This window comes from Myotis brandtii, unplaced genomic scaffold (assembly GCF_000412655.1).
Source record: "Myotis brandtii unplaced genomic scaffold, ASM41265v1 scaffold13, whole genome shotgun sequence".
Classification (NCBI taxonomy): domain Eukaryota; kingdom Metazoa; phylum Chordata; class Mammalia; order Chiroptera; family Vespertilionidae; genus Myotis; species Myotis brandtii.
Genome location: NW_005354595.1, coordinates 3,815,594 through 3,837,436, shown reverse-complemented (window position 1 = coordinate 3,837,436; position 21,843 = coordinate 3,815,594). Strand labels below are relative to the sequence as shown.

Genomic DNA, 21,843 nt, shown 5'->3' with positions numbered 1-21,843 from the left:
CACATCTGAGAAACATAATAAAAACTGGAAGAAAGAATAAGTGGACTTCCAGTAAGCATGAAAGACTACACACAAATGTGCCTTTCCCTTCCCAAACTCTCTAAAACATTAAAAGAAAAAAATAAAACTTGAATCTACAAAAACAAAGAAAAGAGAACAGGAGACGACAGCCACAATATTTTGGAAATGGAAACCCAAGGAGAGGAAGGAAAGGGGGTATGGGAGGAGGATCAACCAGAAGCAAACCAGTTCATGCCTCAATCCCCAGAAAGTCTCAGGAATTGATGCCAGGTGCCTCTGAAGGCAGAAATAGGTTTGAAAATAGGGCAACTGATTGATTGCAAGTTTTGTAAGAAGTGAGCAATCTCCCAGGTCCCTTCACCAGCTCTTTGTGGCCAGGCAGCCACAATCCCTACCCCCGTGGAACATCAGGGGGTCCCCTGTGCTCACGCTGTGCAGATGTGTTCTGGACTCTGGAACACCAGACACAGCCACAGTGGAGTGAGTCACCACAATTAAATGGGGAGATTGAGTGAAAAAAATCACATAATAAACAGCAAGTCCGACCCAACCCCACTCCCTTCTTTGTTAGTTGTCAGAAATATTGCCATTCAAGCTTAAAACTGCAGACAGGAGAGAGAAAACTGGTCACAAAGAATTAGGGAAAAGAATGGCATCTGCTCATCTGTAGTAACACTAGCAGCTTGACCTTGATTTGCTCTCCACATGCTTGGTTCTACAGCTTTGACTTCATACTTTAGGCTCCCACAAAATATTGGTGTTTGCCTCTGTAAGTGCTTGGTATGGTGTATCCACCCAGCCCTGGGTTCTCAACCTACAGAGATCCTGAGGAACTGCCTTATGAAGGCCAGCGTGGATTGTTCCCTGAACCCCTCTGTTCTTTGCATAGTACTCTCAATTCCCTGTTCTCCTCTTGTGATTATAATCTAAAATGCAACTGCAGCAGCCAATCCCAAATATATTTCTGACTCCTGCAATGTAGCCAAAGATTGATTTCATCACACTTTCCTTTTTTGGTGATGATGGAAGGAACAATTGGATCATGGCTTGCTTCGATGAATAAATAAGTGGCCTGGTGACATCTGGAGTGGCAGCCTTCCAGATCCGCAATCGCCATAAAACTGCAGACACAGATACTGAACCTGGGGTGGAGACAACGGGTTCAAGGACCATAGATTTGATGTTACCTCACCACCCAAACATCGGCCTTGATTTCCCTTTCTTGGCTGCATTCAGGGGCCAAATGCCAACTCTTCATAGACTATGTAATGGAGATGAGAAGGTGATGTTCAGAAAATCCACCAGAGTCTATGGAGCCTGCAGCAGCCAGTATGCTTGACACATACTGTAATCCTGTTGTTACAAGTGTTCTTCTTTTTTTTTTTTTAATCTTTATTGTTGAAAGTATTACATATGTCTCCCACCCCAGGCCTTCCCCACCTTACTGTCTGTGTCCATGGGTTATGCATATATGCATACAAGTTCTTTGGTTGATCTCTTCCCACCCAGCCCCACCTTCCTAAGTATTCTTTTAATGTAATAAAAAAAAAGAGAATAATCTCATCTTTTTAGGCAGCTGATGGTGAAGATGATTACTTTTGCTTTCGGCAAACCAATGGAGGAGAAAGTCAATCCCCATGGTCTAAAAACAAAAGTGAGAACCTCATTTTTAAAAAAAATATGTATTTTATTGATTTTTTTACAGAGAGGAAGGGAGAAGGATAGAGAGTCAGAAACATCGATGAGAGAAACATCAATCAGCTGCCTCCTGCACACGCCCCACTGGGGATGTGCCTGCAACTAAGGTACATGCCCTTGACTGTAATCAAACCTGGGAACTTTCAGTCCACAGGCTGACGCTCTATCCACTGAGCCAAACCGGTTAGGGCGAGAACCTCATTTTTATACTTGGAAGAATTTAAGAGAAACAATCTGTAGGAAATTGAATGGACACAACTGTATTGTGCCTCTGGTTCCTGCGTTTTGTGTTTGAACTTGGTCTCTGCCATTGAGCCTTCCACCGGTAAGGCTGGCACCACTTAACTCATGAGAGAGAATCGGCACATTCCCAAGGTTGAAATGCAGTGTGAATCTGGAAAGATAGTGTTATTAACTGAAATTTGCAATAGAGGAGAGGAGCAATCGGCAACTGAGGGAAAGAAGATGATAAGTTTTTTAGAGAGCATGGTGAATTTGAAATACCCATAGGATATTCAGGTTGAGGTTCTTGTGAGCACTGAAAGTGTCACAAGAAAACCAGAAAACTGAGCTCAGGGGATCAATTAAGTTCACTTAAATAGATTTGGAATTCCTTTAATTAGAGCAGCGATTGTGAACTGGTGTATTGCAAGAATTTTTAAAACATACAATACCTGACTACTCAGTCAGAGGCACAACAGTAGCCCTCCAGTGTGAATCAATCAAAATTATACCTTTTTATTTTTTATCAGATAGGCAAAAAATGTATTTTTTGGCGTTCTGCAGAATTTGTGATTAGTTTATGTGTGCCATGAGGTTAAAAAAAAAAGTTTGAAAATCACTGGATTAGAAGATAAACTTACAGCTATAATCTTGGATAAACTCATGAGGAGACAAGGTGAAGAGTTTGAAAAAAATTAGAAGGCCGTTTCAGTCAGGATAGAGGTAGATTATGCTGCAGAACAAACAACCCATAAATCACGGGGACTTAATATATCAAAGGTTTCTTTCTCATCCAATTTATGTCCGGAGTTGCCTGGGAATTCTGTTCAGTGTCATCTCACTCTGGCACTTTGACTACTGAGCAACCACCCACCTGGAGCATTGCTGGTCTCTGTAGCAGAGAAAAGAAGGGTCTCATACTAGTAATTAAATGCACTAGCCCAGAAGTGACAGGCGTTGTTCCTGTTCATAATCCAAAGGCCAGAACTCACCATTTAGCCCTACCAACCGCAAGCACAAGGAAAGCAGGACATGTCATCCAACCATGCCTCTGGACAGAGAGGAGTGTGGCCAGAAGGAGCCACATTAGTGACTATCCCAAGGACAGAATTTGTATAAACATGTTATACCACAGATGCAAGAACTGAGTCAGGATGGAAAGAAGACAGAGAAATAACAATTAGACATAGGAGGAGGAGGAGGACAGCAGGAGCCATCGATGGATGACCCGAAGGAAGGAGAGTAAAGAAAGAAGCAAGTTATCCATGCAGAAGTTTCTAATAGAATGGTGCACCGTACACAGTAAGGCAGAGGTATTTAACAAGATGGCAAGCTGGCTGTCACACCACAGGCACTTCCGGATGCCACTCATTTGCTTGATGAATTTCTCAGTCACAATTTCTGTCCCTCAGCCTAACCTGAACCCCACATCTAGCCTTAATTATAAGAATCTATACTAATAACAGAGGAATATACAAACTGGCTGTGACACCATCATGTAACGACCAATCAGGATGAAGGCGGGGCTGAGGAGGAGAGCTCTCATCACACCTGCGCCGGGAGTCCAAAGGGCACGGAGTGGAAGGGAGAGCAGATAGGCAGTTAGGGGGATCAGGCCAGGAGGGGAGAGCAGATAGGCAGTTAGGGCAATTAGGCAAGGAGGGGAGAACAGACAGGCAGTTAGGGCAATTAGGCAAGGAGGGGAGAGCAGATAGGCAGTTAGGGCAATCAGGCCAGGAGGGGAATGCAGATAGGCAGTTAGGGGGATCAGGCCAGGAGAGAGCAGTTATTAGGGGGATCAGGCCAGCAGGGGAGAGCTGTAGGGGAATCAGGCAGGCAGGCAAGTGAGTGGTTAGGAGTCAGTGGTTCCGGATTGCGAGAGGGATCCCGGATTGGAGAGTGTGCAGGCTGGGCTGAGGGACCCTCCCCCCGTGCATGAATTTCATGCACCAGGCCTCTAGTACATATATAAGGCTGCCTTAGCCTGTTATCACTCAACATTCCTGCTCTGATTTCATTCTTTTTTTTTTTTTAAATATATTTTTATTGATTTCAGAGAGGAAGGGAGAGGGAGAGAGAGATAGAAACATCAACGATGAGAGAGAATCATGATTGGCTGCCTCCTGAACACCCCCCACTAGGGATGTGCCTGCAACCAAGGTACATGCCCTTGACTGGAATCGAACCTGGGACCCTTCAGTCCGCAGGCCGACGCTCTATCCACTGAGCCAAACCAGTTAGGGCTGATTTCATTCTTATTAAGCAAACTTCTGCTTCTGACTTGGCTTTCCTTGAAGGTCTATCTTCAGTCAGAGAATGTGTTAGTCACAGTGGAACATTTCAGACCACATGACAACTCCATGGCTCACTGGGTAAATTTAAAAACTAGTATTCTGGCCATCAGTGTGGTGAACCTGGTATACAGCAATCTCTCACTAAATGGTTCCACCCTTGATATGCAGGTAAATGTATGCTATGTAGGCAAGCATAAGGCCTATAAGCTTTATGTGTAATATCTGATTTTTTCCTAAAATTTAGAAGAAAAGCTCCACCCCCTGGCAATGGGTAAGAAGACACCTGATTGGTGGTGTTGCTCTTATATCAATCAGGGGCAAAGCAGATGTACAGTACTTAGTTCATCCTGGCTTGATGGCTATGTCGGTGGCCAGAGCTGTTTCATGCCTGAGGCACATAAAAAAAGAAAAAAGAAAAGCTCCAATAAAAATAAACTCCATATTGAAAAGAGACAGAGGAAGGATTACAAATAATTCAATAGGGGGGAAAGGGTGGATAACAAGCAATTAAGAAGTAAAGGTGGATAGCAAAGGATTAAGAAGTAAAAAGAAAAGCCTCAGGAAGACTGTAATTTCAGAAACCTAACAGTTTGGTGGCCTTTTAATTTTTGCTGAATTTAAAACAGGTTTGCAATTGTTTACAGACTATGAAGTCTGCAATTTGGCAAAAATTTAAGTTAAGGTTATTGATGGTGGGATGAAAATACCAAAACTAAATACATGCATACTTGCCTCAAGCCAAGTGTATACTAGTTTTTTCTATTTCTAAAAATAAGCATGTTGGGAATTGTTAAATAAATTATAATAGGACCAGATTATATATTAGGATATTATGTACAATGTGAACTACAATATAATAAACTATAACATTATAATATGATGGAATACAATTTGATCTTCAAAACTACATTGTTGAAGAGTTAAATAGCACAGGAAAACGATGGCCTCACTACAATGTTCAGTGAGAAAACAGCAGGATTTTAAAATGTGCCTGCATTTTTACATCATGTTTGAAAAATAGAAAAGATTGGTAGATCTCGAGATTGAGTGTTGAAGAAGTAATGTGATTAAGGCTGTTTTTATTTTAGTCTTTATACTTTCCTGTGATTTTCAAATTTTCTATAATGAACTCAGACTTCTTTTAGATAATGTAAATTACTTGTATAGAGAAGCATGCTTCCATTAGCAACTCAGTTTTTCAATTATTTTTGTTAGTTATATTGGAATCAAAAGCTCATTAGATACATTAAATGTAACATTTTTAAATGCTCAGGGTATATATGCTCCCAACTGCTTTTAAAATGAAATTGTAATTAGACAAAACAAGAGAAATGAGACTAGAAGAGCTCTCTGAGGGTAATGACAGAGGCATAAAATGCCCCATTTCAAATATTGTGAAATACTTATCATACAAATGATAATCTTGTCGACATATTTTGCAGAATGCAATACATATAAATTAAAACTTGATTTTAGAGCCTCTCATTGATTTTAATATAAACAGAAGAAATTTCCAAATTCCAAACTGAGTTAAAAGTTTATTTTTACATTACATAAAAGTGAAATAAGCAAACCAAGATTGAAAATAAGATTATGAAGGAACCAGTCCACCTGCCTACAAGCATATACTATTGTCAAATAGTGGAACCATTCTTTACATACTTACAATCTATATATATAAAAGCCAAGCGACTGACAGTAGAACGACCAGAATGACTGGTGGCTATGACAGGCACTGTGGCGGCCAATCGACCCGATCAGGGGCGGGGCCGGCCAGCCAACCACCTGCGACTAAGTAAGTAAATGCTCTCCAGCCTTCATAGACCAGGAACCTGAATGACAAGTGATCAGGAGGAAAACTGCTTACAGTCTGGACCATCAGTCAGGTGCCCAGCACTGCCACCATCTTCCTGCATTCTCTCTCCACTGCTTACTACCAAAGAGGGCAGCCACATCACACCATGGCCTCTCTTTATAGGGTTTGTCAGCAGGGAACTAAACCGCATTACCTGTCTAGGGAGAGGCTTAGAAATGGAAGCTGTAAGTGTCCCTGACACTAAAGCACCTTTGAAGCTTCAACTCATCTGAAAGCCTACAGCAAACGTGTATACACCCTGCAAAGATCTTTGTCACTAACAACTCCCCCCAGCCAGCCATGGCCCCTCCCCTGGCTGGCCAACTGCCCTCGGCTCCTCACCATGGCCGGCCCCACCCCCAACTGGCCCCTCACCCCAATCAGGTATGGGCGACCAGACCCCATCCATGCACGAATTCGTGCACCGGGCCTCTAGTGTATGTGTTAATTAACAACATGCTAAGTATAGTTCTAAGGTCCATTTGGTGATGCAGATGAAATGAAGAAAGTTTCCTCTCATCTGATGGATTTTACTTTTTCTGCCAAGTCTGAGGCAAGATCATCTGAGAGGGAAGGAACACTGGGAAGTTCAAGAATCAGGAAGGTAGAAAGGCTTAAGATAACTCTGCAGGAATAGGAGACTGTCTACCAGAAAAATGCTATATTGCCATGGCTTGAAGGTTGAGATCCAGTTGTAGACTGAAATTATGTCAGTGATACTAATTAAATGACCTCATTGAGCAAGCTGGACTCCTAAGGTGCAAAGAGAGCACAATTTTATTCTTCACCCTGAGCTGCACATCCTTGGGCTTTCTTCCAGACCAGCAGGAATGATTCTCTCTGATTTCTTCCTTTGCTACTTGTCAGAGAAAAGTCTGCTCTTACAGGACTCATCTGATTAGAGCAGGCCCATCCATGATACTCTCCCTTTGGCCATAATGTATCATAATCAATAGACGGATCTCTCTTCATATTCACATGATCCACCCACCCTCAAAGGGGAAGGGATTATACAAAGGCAAGGATCATTAGACGTGATCTTACAAATTTGCGTATCACATTTACTTAACAGAATAGCAGTTATGTTTCAGGCACTGCACAAAGTATAGTGGGTACAAAGATAGATTAGATGACTTTGAGATGCTCATCCTCTAGCTCCACACTGTTCAATACAGAAGCCCCTAGCCATGTATGGCTATTGAACACTCAAAATGTGGCTAATCCAAGTTGTGATGTGTTACAAGAGTAAATTGCACACTGGATTTCAAGAAATTAGTACTCCCCCCAAAAAAACTATAAAACATCTCATTAATATTTATATATGAATTATATATTGAAGTGATAGTCTAGCCCTAGCCGGCTTGGCTCAGTGGATAGAGCATCGGCCTGCAGACCAAAGGGTCCCGGGTTGGATTCTGGTCAAGGGCATGTACCTGGGTTGCAAGATCCTCCCTGGCCCGGGGCCCTGGTTAGAACTCGTGCAGGAGGCAACCAACTGATGTGTTTCTCTCACATCAATGTTTCTCTCTGCCTTTCTCTCTTCCACTCTCCCTAAAACTCAATAGAAAAATATTCTCGGGTGAGGATTCAAAAAAAAAAAGTGATAGTCCACCTGTTCTTTTTTACTTTTTGAAAGTGTCTATTTAAAAAAAAACTTAACATCACAAATGTAGCTCATACTATTGGACAGTACTGGTGTAGACCAAGAAAAAGACAAGTGCTTCCCAAGTGTAGCAGGTACCATGATAAGAAAAGCCAATTGCATTTTGGACACACACAAGGAGTGGTCAGTTTAGCTAAGCAAAATAGTGTGAATAGGAAAGGCTTCAACTGCTTGGTTTCCCATTCATAGCAGACAAGGTAGAGTACACCTGCCCATGCAACAGTCCTTTTCCAATAGACAGGAATCCTTTATATAAAACGGCCAAACAATTAGTACTGACTTTTTATTTTAGAAGACATGATTCAGAGTAAGATTCTAAAACTGGGCTCTCTCTAGAGCACACCCACACCTTTCTTTCCCAGGCATGTATTGTTACCTTTTCTAAGGGTCCCCACAAGACTTACAACCAGGTGAGCAGCAGGCAGTAGCAGCTTGTCCAGGGCTAAGCCCTGTATCTGTCTCCAAGGCCCTCTTTTCTCTGACTTTTTAGGAAGCTGAAAGCAGCCCCGCCTTGGCTCACTTCTTTGGTATAACGTTTCTAGAGCTCAAAGCAAAGCACCACCTAGGCCAGGGGTGGGGAACATCCAGCCTTTGGGCCCTATTAGGCCCTTGAAATCATTTGATCTGGCCCTGCCAAGGCATTAGGGGTGAGTTAATTAAATGTTTGACCAAATAAAGCAGGCTAATTTTTAAGTTGATAAACTTAAAAATTGTGTGTATGGCCTGCGAATGATGTTATAAATATCCAAATGGCTCTTGACAGAAAAAAGGTTCCCCACACCTGACCTAGGGCCTCTCCTGTTGCTCCTTCTACCCTAAGCCCTTCCTTTGTTTCACTGTCCCCAGCTTTAATAAAGTACTCTCAAAATAAAAAAATAAAACAAATACAAATGACCAAATACAAGTGAACACTTTCCTCACAAACCCTTAACTGTTATCCACCCACCTAGACCCGTGGTCAGCAAACCGTGGCTCGCAAGCCACATGCAGCTCTTTAGCTCCTTGAGTGTGGCTCTTCCACAAAATACCACGTGTGGGCGCGCACGTACAGAGCGATTGAAACTTCGTGGCCCATTTGAAACTTCGTGGCCCATGTGCAGAAGTCGGTATTTTGTGGAAGAGCCTGTATTTTGTGGAAGAGCCACATTCAAGGGGCTCGTGAGTCACGGTTTGCCGAGCCACAGTCTGCTGACCACTGACCTAGACCTTTCCTTTCTTTCTCTTGGACCCTGGAAGACAGAGCCAACTCTCTCTGTGCTACTTTGTAGGGTCAAAAACTTCAAGGCTGTCATCACTGAGAGCTGCCTATCTTCAAAAGTCCTCGCAGGCAGTGTTTCTCTGGCTTTTGATCTCTCCAATAGAGGGCAGCTATTACCAGCTTAATTAGAGAGTAGTTAATTACCTTCTGGGCCCTCTCAATTAGTTTAAAGAGATCTCTGGCTTCCTCAACTTATGACAAATAAGAAAAAGAATGTTGAAATGTGATCTATAAAATTTTTTCTATAATGGCCTTTTCCATTGGGACATTCCTTGTCAGTTATCTTTTTAGATTAGATCCTACTTCCCATAATGACTCATATGAATACAGACAGTCCTCGGGTTACCTTGGACTCAACGTAGGTTGTTTTGTGGTTACGTCGCCATCTCCCATTTTTTTTTAAAAAAAAAAAAAAGTTGCGTCATTTCGATGTAGTACATATGGGTTTTATGTTTTTTATTATTTACCACAAGTAAAGGTCAGGAATTGTTATCTTTCTTTTAATATTTTTTTTACTGTTTCACTTCATTACTGCTGTGTATGTGCTCCATGTGAGTGACGTAGGTGCTTATGTAGGTGGATTCCAACTTACGGCGAAAAGGAACTGATCTCCGACGTAACCCAAGGACCTTCTGTAATGTTTACTCATTAGACAAATACTTTTATATGCAAATAGTTAATCGTTGTTAAGCATATGCTATGTATTAGATGTTGTGCGAAGTACTTATATCATCTCATTTAATCTTTACAACTCAAAAAGGCAATACTAATAGAATACTAACAATTATGCACTGCTTGCTATGTACCAGGTACTTTTCTAACCTCTTTGTATTTGTGAAAAAGTTAATTTAAGGATTAAATGAGATAAAACATGAGAAGTGGTAAGGATAGAGCCTAGCATTGGGAGAAGTGTTCAGTAAATGTTAACCTATATTGAATCCACACAAAGATTCTATGTCGTAAGTATTATCATTTATATCTTACAGAGAAGTAAACTGAGACTTAGAGGGCTTAAATTCCTCAACCTAACCCTAGCCCTAAGCGTTTTGGCTCAGTGGATAGAGCATCAGTCTTCGGACCAAAGGGTCCCGGGTTCTATTCCAGTCAATGGCATGTACCTTGGTTTCAGGCTCCTCCCCGGTTCAGGCCCTGGTCCTGGTCAGGGCTCCTGCAGGAGGCGACCAATCGATGCGTTTCTCTCACATTGATATTTCTCTCTGCCTTTCCCTCCCTCTTCCACTCTCTCGAAAAATCAATGGAAAAATATCCTTAGGTGAGGATTAAAAATAAATAAATATATATATAATAAAAGAAAAAAAAATCAGTGTTATCTCGTGAATCCCAATTGAATACAACATTGGTGCTTTCAGTCCCTTTTATAAACTAGATTATATAGAAGGTAGAATTTCTTAATTGATCATTTATTTTTAAAGACTGCAATGTCTCAAAAGAGTGGTCTCCTTGATGAAGGGTATAAGGCAGAATCCTCCAGCGTCATTGACAAGGGGCTAACATAATTTCCCTTGTAGAATATTCCTATATGATTCATTTACTGCACAAAATAAAAGTGAATGGTGGCACACACTTGGGTGGAATATCGTTTGAAATCTCTCCAAGGAATTGTTATTACTTTAAAAACACCCCATTACAATAATTTATTGTGAAATCTTTATTCATTCATGCTTGCATCAAGGGCTGGAGTTGGAGCCCCAAAGAGCTACCCAGGGGCCACAAGGCCATGAATTAACCATATTGCTCTAAAAGACATTCTAAATTTTTATTACGGACATGAATTTTCACACATATCCAAAATTAGGGAGAATAATAAAATGAATTACCATGTACCCACCACCTAGCTTCAATAATTATCAATTCATGGCTGATCTTGTTTTGTCTTTACTCTCTTCCCGTTCCCATTCATTCATTCCAACATTGAATTCTTGAGAGCTTTCAAAGGAAGTCATGGACTCTTACCCTGTGGTGATAACAATTACTCACATTCTCTCATGGAGATTAGACTTCCTCGTAACTTTATAGTCTGAGCACAGCCATCAAAGAAGGAATGAACACATTTTCCAAGGCATTCTATCTACATGCCGAGGGTTTTTCTCAATCATATAAAAGAAGGTGGCATTTTCAGTTCAAACTAAAGTGACTCATCCAGCCAGGGGTGAATCATCCTATTTAATAAAACCCTAATACACAAATAGACTGAACTGCAAAACGACCAGATGCCATGACGCGTCAATGCAGGAGCTGCCCCCTGGGTGGTCAATGCGCTCCCAAAGGGGGAGCTATTTAATAAAACCCTAATACACAAATAGACTGAACTGCGAAACGACCAGATGCTATGACACGTCAATGCAGGAGCTGCCCCCTGGTGGTCAATGCGCTCCCAAAGGGGGAGCTCCGCTCAGCCAGAAGCAGAGCTCACAGCTGGTGAGCGCAGCGGTGGTGGTGGGAGCCTCCCCCACCTCCTTGGCAGCACTAAGGACCCCTCAGGGGATGTCTGACTGCCAGCTTAGGTCCGAGAGGGCAAAGGCCGGGCTGAAGGACTCCCCATCCCTGATAGCCTCTAGCGGAGGACATATAACACCTTCCAGTTTAACCTGCTCTTTAACTGTAAACAGCTGCCACATCTTGCCATACACCTCTCTCTAATCCTCTGTAATGAGATAAACTGTTTACTAAATCCTGAACCTTCCTGGTATAGTAAGAAATGATTTCAATATTTTTGCAGGAATCCTCAGTTTTGGGGGAACTTAAATTTAAGTCACATTCAAAAGCAAGTTCCTACCTTTACTTTAGAAATACCATTGGAAAAGCATTGAGGGAAAGAGAGAGAGAAGTCTTTCAACCAGCAACTCTGCAACTATCAATTTTTCTTACATAAATAACAAGCAAGTCTCCAGAGATATATGTATGTGGGTACTTATTGCAATAGGTTGAATATCAGGAAAATACTGGAAACAATTATAGAGAATCAACAATAGAGAACTGTGCAAATGAACTGGGGAACATCCACTCAATGGAATATTATGAAGCCTTGAAAAATGATGAAGCAATGTTTGTGATATATTAAGTAAAACAAAGTTATCTTTAATAAATTGTAAAAAAATAAAAAAATGGCAGAAAAACCTATAGCTTGAAAGTTAAGAGACATATTAACTAATTGCAGTGTATTGTACTGTCTGAGCCACACACACCCACACCCAAAAGAAATCTGAGGAAATTTAAACAATGAATGATACCATAAATGTTTTAAATTATTTTTAAATGTGGTATTATTTTTTCTATATTGAGAGACGAAACACAATGCTGTCAGAATTAGGACCCACATGCCCGGTAAAGTAGAGTTGTGTTTGTTTCTCTACACTTCCCTGCTAGGAGATTCCGTTTGTTTCGTTGTTTTGTTTATGAAGATCTAGATGAAAAAAGATTAACAAAGTCTGAGGATTCATTATATTTTACTCTACTTCTGCATGTTTAAAATTATGGACTGTAAAAATCTTTTAAAGTTATAAAACAGTATGTATACGGTGATCCTATTTATTAGTTTATTTTAGATATCTTCTTTCTTATTCTTCTGTATGAAACATAGTTTTTTTTTTTAACATAGACACGTGGACCAAAAGGGACCACATGCTAACCTGACTTTGATCTTTACTGAGCCTATTGTGTTTCCGCATCTAAGATAACATACCTGTGGAAGGTCAGAGTAACTTGTAACTTCCCTTTTTCTGGACCCCTCAGGGCACAACAAATGGCGCCAGGGCAGAGAACACAGGGCAGAGAACCTCATTGTTATTGTTATCTGTGAATTGTTTCTATTTACTTATTTATCTATTTATTTATATCTGTTAACTGTTGACTGTCAACTATCCTACACCCACCTAAGAAAAAGAAGTATGTGTCTACCATTTTACTTTTTGTCCAGTTCTAGAGGTTTCCCCACTTTGATTTCTCACACCTCCCTAATCTGTGACCAATGGAGTTCATGCAACCCACTTATGCCTCCTCTTTTGATTGTAATGTATAAAACAAGGTGAAAAAATGCCATTCTCCAGAGCATTGTCTCAATACTTTGAGAATCTGCTTCTTGGCAATTGTTGACAGTTTGGCTCAAATAAACTCACAAAAATTCTTTACAGGTTTGAATGTTTCTTAGGTTAACAGACATAATATACTTTCTGTAATAAATAATTTAACAACTTGAATTAATTTATGCTAGACATCAATCAACCCAAATTTGCTCTTCTCCCATTATTTCTAACATACCACTGAACAGCAGTTCATAAACTGTTAAAAATAACAATGTAAAATGAAGTCACACATTGTCTCAAACTAAATTTGTTGATCTTCTATTAACCTATGGCCCATACATCAGTTATAAAGTGACTTTTATCTGGCTGGCAAGGGAGTAATTCATGCCTGAAGCAGGCAAAGAGAGAGAAGCAATCTCTGGAAATCTCGGGCTTTCCAGTTTCAGTACAAAGCTAGATCTTCATAAACAAAACAATGAAACAAATGAAATCTCCTAGCAGGTAAGTGTAGAGAAACAAACAAAAGTCTACTTTATATAAATGATTTGGATAGTTTATACAACTTTAGGGACAATTTTATTTTATTTATAAATATTTTTATTGATTTCAGAGAGGAAGGGAGGAGAGAGAGATGGAAACATCAATGATGAGAAAGAATCATTGATTGGCTGCCTCCTGCACGTCCCCCCACTGGGGATCGAGCCCGAAACCCTGGCATGTGTCGTTGACTGGAATCGAACCCGGGACCCTTCCGTCAGCAGGCTGACGCTCTATCCACTGGGCCAAACCAGCTAGGGCTAGGGACAATTTTAATTAAATTAGTAAGAAAATGCAATTTTTCCAGCATCTATGCTTTTACTTTGATAGGGCAGATGGATTTACCTTAGGGGAAAAGTAAGTCACCAAGACATTATATTATCAAACTCTTTAAGAGGAATTTTAGCCTTACGTGGGCCTTCCAGAAAATGACTGTAAGCATATAAAATGAAATTAGGAGCCCTAACCGGTTTGGCTCAGTGGATAGAGCGTCAGCCTGGGGACTGAAGGGTCCCAGGTTTGATTCCGGTGGTCAAGGGCATGTTCCTTGGTTGCGGGCACATCCCCAGTTGGGGGTGTGCAGGAGGCAGCTGATCGATGTTTCTAACTCTCTATCCTTCTCCCTTCCTCTCTGTAAGAAAATCAATAAAATATATTTAAAAAAAATAAAAATAAAATGAAATTAGGATAAATTAAAGTACTTAAAATATCAGAACCTCTGTTGATGATGGGTGTGTTGTGCTATATAATCTGCTCCTGTTTAAAAACTCATCCATAATTCCTACGTGCAGGAAAGAGAAAAGTTTGGAAATTGGATTTTTGTGATTCTGCTTATGTCCTCCAAGCTCCAAATTATTTAACTGAGTAAAAAATCCTGCTTTGCTTCTAGTGTTGGTCTCCCTTTCTAGGCCCTTTCAACTACAGGCCTGAGTCCCATTTCCAGTAAACTTCTGTCCCACCCTTGCTCCTGAGCCCAAGTTCATCCTTTGTCTAGAATGAGTTCTCGCCCCACCAGAAGAGGTGTCCAGAATGGATCTTGCCGCCCTTTCCGTAGCCAGATGGGTATGGGGAGCAGGAGGCTTCTCCCCTAATCACTTCTCCAATAGTCCTCAGAACTTCTATTTTGGTTTCCGGATTGGTCAACACCCAGAAAGAAGCCCTGAGTCTCAGCCCTCTGCCCCCAGATGTGGCCCTTATCTATAATCATCTAGTAACCACAAGCCTGGCTCCCTACATCTGGGACCACACTGACCCCTGGTGGATGCTGTTCTTCCTGCCTGGAGATCCTTGCAGCCTGCCCACCCCTCACTTCACAAGTGTCACCAAAATATCTCTGTAGGTGGGGATTGAACTGTTATTTGCCACTCCTGTGAAAAACATAACTAGGACTGTGGAATATCCCTCAGTGGTGTGCCAACTGATATATTTTCAGGCTTTTTACAAGTTGGACTGTTAAACACAGCCATTATTCAAAGTTAAATGACATAAACTTACAATTGATTTATATTAAAAGATCTTAAGTACACAAAACTCATCACTTCTTAATAATCTTGCTACATTTTACTATTATTGTCTATGCCCGTGAGTTATTTTCATCTATTGTTATCTGGATGGTGGAAATTACTCCACTTGTCAATCGTGGTTGAATTGCAACCCATACGCTGGCTATAGATATGAAATCAGCAAAACTCAGTGAAAGCACTGTCAGAATCAGTTGGCTATATGAAATTTAAAAGAAAAAGTATCGTATATTTTATTATCATTTATATATTGTGTGCTACACACCCTTTATTATCAGTAAAATGTATAAATTGATACCATTTTTTTCCAGAGAGCTAATTGTTAAACATCTTGCAGCACACTACAGTATCCTTTCTTTCTTCTTTTTTAAAATATACTTTTATTGATTTCAGAGTGGAAGGGAGAGGGAGAGATAGAAATATCAATGACGAGAATCATTGATTGGCTGCCTCTTGCAGGCCCTACCCTGGCAATGGAGCCTGTAATACAGGCATGTGGCCCGAACCCTGACCTCCTGGTTCATAGGTCGATACTCAACCAATGAGCCACGGCGGCTGGGCTACATTTTCCCTCCTTTCCACTCCATCCCGTTCTGTGGTCTCATTAAACTCTCCTGATTTTGGCCACCTCCCATTATGGACTTTGGGCCAGTTGGAGGTTGGAAGCTCATACCCAACCCTCTCTTGATTTATCTTATCCAGGTGGAAGGACACCCATTAGCATAACACACCTGGCTTTTTCTGCTCCTTTGCACATTCCTCCCCCAGGCAAGTGAACTGACTTACCTGGTTGGTGAGTTTAGGAGAAAGAAGTCATGCATGGCCTAATTCAGCGGTTCTCAACCTGTGGGTCACGACCCCTTTGGGGGTCGAACGACCCTTTCACAGGGGTCGCCTAAGACCATCGGAAAACACATATATAATTACATATTGTTTTTGTGATTAATCACTATGCTTTAATTATGTTCAATTTGTAACAATGAAAATACATCCTGCATATCAGATATTTACATTACGATTCATAACAGTAGCAAAATTACAGTTATGAAGTAGCAACGAAAATAATTTTATGGTTGGGTCACAACATGAGGAACTGTATTTAAAGGGCCAGAAGGTTGAGAAACACTGGCCTAATTCCTGCCTCTGTTCCTTTTCTTAGGAGCTACCCACAGGGAGCATCTTTCCCCACATGGGAAGACTGCCCTGTTCTGGTGTTGCCTGAGGTTACTAAGTAAGTTGGTCACATTTTGGAGTTCATGTTAAGAACTCCACTTGCTCCAAGATAGAAGCTACACTCTATGAAGTAGCATTATTAATATAAGGGCCATATATTGGCTTCCATCTGCTGACTCCTTTGTCTTATTTCTCAGTTAGTTCAAATGGAGAAAAGGGGTGCTATTTATTGGGCCCCTTAGAAACTCCAAAAGGATCCTCTGTCATCAGCCTTTGTTCTTGAGGTCCCAGAATGCCTTGTGGCTATGCCTATATGTATTGGTATGCACAAGCCTTCTCTAAGTTAAGAAAACTTTAATGGCAAATTTATTTGCTTAGAATTCCTCTTATTACCAATATGTGTGATAATAGTAATGCTTACACAATTCAGCTTCTCTCATGTGCCAGACATTATATAAACATAGAACTTGAAAAACAAGTATTATTGACCCAGAGTGTTTTAGTAACTTTCCCAAGGTCACAAAGTGACCAAGCCAGTTGTGATTCCAAGGCCCTTGCTCTTTCTGTTATACTTTATCTCCTCCCCCTTTTCTTTCTCTTTCCTCCCACCCCATCCCTCCAGTCTTCCCTTCTCTCCTCTTTCCAGTCCTGCCATGACCTTCCCACATTTCCACATTTTCTAGCCCTTTGACACATCAGAAAATGAAGACAGTATTTGTGACCTCAGAGATTGCAGTGTGTGTGTGTGTGTGTGTGTATAATTCTACAAAATCTTACCCCAACAGTTGGGCTCTCAAGAAACTTGGCAGCAGGCAGTAGGAAAATTGTGGCTCCTCAATAGTATGCGCCTCAGATTTCTCACAAGGAATGTTCAGCATCAAGGTCCTGGGGGAAGAGGTCACAAAGAAACTAGTGTGCATCGAGAGAGGCCACAGGACTTCATCAAGCTGGGGTCTGTCTAGGTTTGAGATGGGGGCGGGGCTCTATGTGCAAAATGCAGCCTTTCCTCAAATGGAGTGTTTGCTGTTACCTCTGGATCAAGGTTTCTTTTGCTGGTGTCAACAGTTGTGTAATACATTCAGGAAATGAGCAAACAGTTTAGAGATTACTTGGGGAATGATTGAGAAAAAATATATAATTAATATATTGTTTATATGTTATATATTTAATATACTTATATATGATTAGTATCTACAGTCATATATTTATATATCATATGTAATGAATTCTCAATGGGGTAATATTGCCCCCAAAGGTGTGAAAATTGGTTCTTGGGAGAGAGGGTGAAAAAATATCACTCTTTTTACATATAAAGCACAGGTAGTACCTACATACATATAGTACCTAAACAAATACACAGTATGTGTGTGGTATTAAAATTTCATGGAGGGAATATTAAGAAAAAAATGTCTAAAAAGGTTCCTTAGGGGAGCAGTAATTTTTTTAAATGACTGAAAAACACTGATGTGTAGAAGGAGCTTAGTGGAGTATGTGACACATAATAGGGTTTCAATACCCAATGACATTTATAGCTGCTATTACAAATGGTTAGTTGTTATTACTGCCCTATAAACTAAAGAGAGAACCATGCCATGCCATCCTGGTTAGGGTAGAGAAGGGTATACTGTGGCATGTTCCCAGATGAAGTTAGCTTATGGTGGATCCTGTAGGAGATACAAGTCAGAACTGCCCACAGTTTTAAAAAATAAGCAGATTCTTGCACATGGCTGGGATGACCTCTGGGATGCCCAGAAACACTTGTGCATGGCGTATTAAAATCCAAAGAACACGCAAAGCATCGATGTGTGTGGGTAGTGCACAGGCTACCACAATGTCCACTTTAATCCTCTGGGGAAGGACATGCTCCCAAATTTACTTTCCTCCCAGCTGAGAAGTCCACCACCAAGTTTCCTGCACATGCTTGTGTTTCTCCTTAAAGAGGATCCGGCTTCTAGAAGGCACTCAGTAAATGAGTTAATATGGAGTAGAAGCAACTTCTCATGAAGCTGCATGTGCTCTGCTGGTTGAAAGAAAAATAATGCAATGATTACTTTAAAAATCTAAGTTTGGCCCTGGCTGGGTGGCTCAGTTGGTTGGAGCGTCATCCGTACACCAAAAGGTTTCGGGTTCAGTTCCTGGTCACGGCACATACCTAGGTCCGGGCATATACGGGAGACAACTGATCGATGTTTCTCTCACATTGATGTTTCTCTCTCTCTTTCTCTCTCTCTCTCTCTCTCTCAAATATCAGTAAAAACACATCCTTGGGTCAGGATTGAAAAAATAATAATAAAGTCTAAGTTTGTGTTACTTTTAGCATACAAAGTGGTTTCATATATAGTATCTTATTAAATCATCATCATAACCCTGTAAGGTCAGTATGACATCCCCACATAAAGGATAAAGAAGCTGAGGTTTGGCGAGTTCACTTAGTTATTGTTCTCACTACCTATCTAGTAAGAAGTAGCAGAGCAAGCCTCCTTTCTATTATACTACACCCATAATATTCTTTTCCCACAGAGGAGGAAGGCACATGAAATGGGAAAGCTATGGAGGAAAAGTTACATGCTGGGACATGCGGACTCCCCTTGTGAGGGATATGGTAATGTCTGAGAATTGACACAATCAATGCATGCAAGAAGGGGTGTTATTTTCATGGAGTATGAATCTAGCCTATGGCAGAGACTTCTGTGGAAGGTCAAAGCTATCAACTGCCAAGTTACAGGGAAGTGAAAACTGATCAAAATAGAAAACAGAGTATGGAAGTATCTTGAGATACTGTGAAATCTGGGGTATAAAAGACTTCGAAAACTAAAGAAATAAAGGACTTATTTATTTAAAACGCACAAATGTTGAGAATAAAATATGAAACGAAATATGAACTATTAGATACACATTGGTGTAATTTTTTATTTCAGGGCCATAGCTTCAAATGTAGGAATGACAGGTATTTGACTAAGAATGGAGAGCATTTTTCAAAGACTGAAAAGAATGTTTAGTCAGAGACCAACTCCTCTGGCCAAAAGGGCTGTAAATGGAAAACAGATGGGAAGGAGAAAAAAAACACCTAGACAAAACTGAAATGGGTTTCCATGGATGACATTCAAGAAGGCTGGGAAGAATTTCAACAGGAGGGAGATGCTGGGTAATTTAATGAGAAAACAATTGGAAAGGACATCAGGAAACAAACATACACAGCAGATATCCAGATATCATGCTCAGAACATGAACAACAGAGTAACCTTGAGATTACAGCACAGGGTGACAAACAAGACCTCAGAGATACCACTGCAGGTTGGCGTGATGGAATGGATCCATGGGAACATACTGATAGAAGGGTGTGCTGTGCGCAAAAGACCTGTTGGGAGGAGATGGAGCAGCACTGTAGGCTGTGATGACAATAGAGTCAGAGGAATTCCTGAACACTTGGATGAAGATGAAAGGAGAGAGGAGCAGAAGTAATGTTGTTAGGGAAGCAGAGCTGAGCCACTTGGAGGAAAGCCACACAATTGGCAGAACACACACAATGGAGATACCATTCTGGGTACTTCATTCAGATAAAAGCAGATTCTTTTACTTACCTTCCTAACAATTTCATGTCCTATAAGGTAGAGGAAGGTATAAAAATAACTGTACTCTGATTCCAACCAATGGGAAAAAGTAATTTGTTGGAGTGAAAGGGAAGAGCACCTTTCAAGGGAGGGCAAGGTTGAGATGGATAAAATGTATACAGAGGACTTTAGGAAGCTAGATTTCAAAATATTTTAAGAAAATATAGGCATAATTCCAGAAGTTTCCAAAAGGAGACAGTACCAGAAAGTGCTCAGAAACATGACTACGGGCAATTCCAATGAAAAGAAAAGAGGTGAGGAGATTCTTAAAGAAGTTAGCATGATGGCGCACAGCACTTTAAGCGAGGGTATAGGATGAACATACAAAAAGATGGAGGTAAATGACAACTCTATGGTAGTGACATAGAACCATAAATAGTAGCAGTAATGTTAAAATCCTGGAAGAATCAAAGCATGTAAAAATGTAAGACCAGAAAAAGTGTTATGGGACCAAGGGAATTACAATAAATGGTAAGAAGGATGTACTATTTCTCAAATGATATCACATTCCTTTAGGCTCTGACAAGGACTGTGATTGTGGGGCTGAAACGCAAAAGTAGGTAAGAATATGTTGAAATCTACAATTTGAAAAGATGTTACCGATTCCTTTTGAAGTCTAAACTGGGATCCAAACTTTTTGAATCCAGTCTGTGAATCAACTAGCATACATTTGGCTATCTTCAAACTTTCTTATTTTAAACACTTTGGGTCCTGGGGCTCTTCTTAGTTAATATATAAAAGCTCTGCAAAACAGAGGCAAGCATGTATTGCAAAACCACAAATAATAAGCATGGGTCCATGAAAAAGGAGCTCTCACTTTCCATTCAATAGATATTTGGGTTGTTTCCACCTTTTGACTAAGGTGAGTTATGCTAATGTGAACATGGGTGTGCAAATATCTGTTTGAATCTGCTTTGAATCCTTTTGAATATATAACCATAGTGGAATTCCTGGATCAAATGGTATTTTCATGCTTAATTAATATTTTTGAAGAACAGTCATGATGGCTGCACAGTTTACATTCCTACCAGCACTGCACAAGGGTTGCAATTTCTCTGCATCCTAGTAACCTCTTGAGGGCAAAGATTCAGAGATTCATCGACATAGGTAGGGCCTGGAATATAATCGCTTCCCAATAAATATGGAGAATAAATTATAATACACCAATTAACAAATAAACATGCTATCAACAAAAAGTCAGCTATGATTTTTAGTTCAAAAGGCAAGCCTGGTATGCTTGAAATAAATGCATTAAAATCAGCTTTAGCTAGAAATGAAAAACCTGTTGAATGAGAAAAAGAATGAATTGGGGAAAAACAGAACGAGAAAAATAATCACAAAACTATTTGAACACACTGAACTTTAGCAAAAGATATATTTCACAATTTATATTGCTAACAATTTTCCTACTCTTGCAAAACTAATGAGAAAATCAGGTCAAATGAGAAAAAGGAATGTTGGGTTGTGTAAAGGATACTGTTTAAACATAGAACATGTGAATGTCAGGCCTTTGCCCCACTGGCTGGTTGACTGCACCATAAAACCAACTTTTCAAATCATAATAGCTAAGTAGAGAAAAATACTTTTAGGAATACCTATGTGGTATGTATGACAGTTTAAATTCTAGATATTAAAAACCATCTGTGTGGCTAAATGACTTTTCAAAAGGTTGTAAAAAATTGTAAACTCACCAGCAAACTATGAGAACATCATTCCCATACACTCCATGGGGACAGAAGTTCCTGCACTCAGGACACTTCCAAACCTTGCCCTATGTATTTCATCCGGCTGTTCAGCTGTATCTTGTATCATATCCTTTATTATATTACAGAAACCTGGTGTAAGAATTCATGCACAGGTGGGGGGGTCCAGCTGGCCCACTCCCTATGGGGGTGGAGGGGCCAATTGGGGGTGGGGCCAACTGGGGGGAGGGGCTGAGGGCGGCGGC

At 40.5% G+C, this 21,843-nt stretch overlaps 1 protein-coding gene across 3 annotated transcripts in view; it reads right to left on the bottom strand.

Annotated features, from left to right (window-relative positions):
• Positions 1 to 21,843, bottom strand: part of LOC102241193 (U3 small nucleolar RNA-associated protein 14 homolog A-like) — a 70,619-nt gene that overhangs the window by 46,262 nt on the left and 2,514 nt on the right. Inside the window, exons 2-3 of one of the 3 annotated variants that reach the window (XM_014534428.1) lie at positions 17,062 to 17,169; positions 4,519 to 4,623 (exon numbers count right to left, since the gene is read on the bottom strand). The gene's annotated coding sequence lies outside the window, so the exon portion shown is untranslated. Of the gene's footprint in view, positions 1 to 4,518; positions 4,624 to 12,389; positions 12,436 to 17,061; positions 17,170 to 21,843 lie in introns of those variants that run through there. The other 2 variants (XR_001360838.1, XM_005859791.2) reach the window with 2 other exon arrangements.